A 2,037-nucleotide genomic window follows, 5' to 3' on the forward strand; every position below is an offset into this window, starting at 1 on the left:
CGATAGATTCATTTTTCAATTTTGCTTTAAATTTATTTTACAATAGCATATTCTACGCTTGATTCATTTTTATGATGTGTAGCCAAAATTGTCATTATAGACATGATGTCCTTCGATTAGTGTGCCTCTTTTTATATTAAGATTATTAAAAAAAGAAGTGAAAAAAATTATATTCTCAAAGATCTGTTTACTTTTTCGATACAATGTTTCTCCTTGAATTCGTCATGATACAATTTTTTCTCCTCTCTGTAAATGCCAAAATGATTCAAGGTATGAGAAAGTTCCAAAGGTCAAAACTCCCATAAACCGTTTATTGATGTCTGCAAAAACGCTCTTGAGTAGACAGACTTCTGTGACATACCTTTCTGGCATTTCTAAATTTAATTTTCTTTAATTTATCGACATTTGCGCGTTCGATATTTTATTACAGTTCTTATTTTCTTAACTTGTAAATTTTATGCTCTATTATACGTATAACAAATATTTTATTAAGACAAGAAAGTAGACAATGAAAATATATATTTAGAATAAGATCAGAATAATTTCATTGTAGATATATTAATAAATAAATAATAATGCTACTAATGTTGATCAATCGTTTTTATAAGTTTTACAAGAAAAAACTGTTGTATTTTTTTTACTGATTAATTTCATTTAAAATAAATTTCTTGTGTAAAAGACGCACAGTAAATTCTACATATTTAGAGTTAAATTTTTAGTATACAGATACAGATAATTAGAAAAGACATTACATATTGTCCGCATTGCTAACCAACTTCATAAAGTCAATAATCAACAAGAAACATCTTGAGAACATTTCGAAATATTTGCTCCTAAGATTGCAGTCTACCAAGAAAGTGCAAGTTCCAGGCAAACCGACTGGCAACACTGCCTTCCTTGCAGAGACGCGATATCGACCGTGGTTCCCAGAGGCCAAACCATCTCAACCTCCGAGTTTCTTGTTCCTTCTGTAGTCCAAACAGCCTCCAGGATTCACGACCCTTTTACTCTTTCGCAGTTCGAGCGAGTAACGCGATAAGCGAAATGCTGCGGGATATAAAATCGAAGCGAATATACTTGAAATGATTACACCAATACTGAATAAAACAATAAAAAGACAAAAATTAATATCATTAAACGGATTAGACGGTTACTAAAATTTTTAATTTTATAAATTTTATGCAAGATATCTAAATGAACTGAACCGAATTAAAATAATGTGAAGAAAATCTGATGAGATTAACATCAAATAATTTTATAAATTAAAAAAACACAATTGTAAATGAAAATATATCATTTTGTGATATAGCACAATTTGTTATTTTCACCATCAGTTTGACTATGCAACACACTTAGAACAAATTGGTGCAGTAAATGTTAATAATCGAGAATTATACGTTTTATATATGAAACGAAATATTATTCCTAATATAATTTGTCGGCAACGAATCGTTTTGTCTGACATGCATTTTAGACGAAATATTAAATCGGATTTAAACAAAACCCTAAAAGAGCATTCGGCTATGATTTAAAGGGCTTTGCATGCAGCCGACTGGAATGAAAAGGATGCTCGGATCTCGGTAGAGTGCATTCAGTTATGGAGGGTAGAGTAAAGAGAGGAAAAAAGGAAGAAGGTAGAGGGCGAGATGAAGGGCGGGGGAGGTAAGAGAAAGACGGAGAGCAAGATGCAAGCAAAAGAAGTGAGGTATCTAATGGATGTGAATATATCGCCGTAATAAATTTCGCAAAAAGCCGATGGAGGGGAGGAAGATACGGTAAAGGTTTCTCGCTCGTTTGGTCCACTCTTGCCCGCAGAGCTTATTTCTTGCAGAACGAAAGAAGAAGGAGAGAAAAGCCAAAGGAAAGCCCTCATCTGACTATATCAGGACATCACGTTTCCGGTACGTGCCCAGGCGGCCATCTTTCCTCTCTCGTCCAATCAAGAACTGTCGAGCTGTGGTGGGGCGAAAACTACCCTTAGGGCGAAGCGGCTCCACCCCGTCGAGCTTTTCTCGAATGGATCAATATCGTCCATCC

This window comes from Pogonomyrmex barbatus, unplaced genomic scaffold, assembly GCF_055798465.1.
Source record: "Pogonomyrmex barbatus isolate J1 unplaced genomic scaffold, ASM5579846v1 scaffold2, whole genome shotgun sequence".
In the NCBI taxonomy this organism is placed as follows: Eukaryota; Metazoa; Arthropoda; class Insecta; order Hymenoptera; family Formicidae; genus Pogonomyrmex; species Pogonomyrmex barbatus.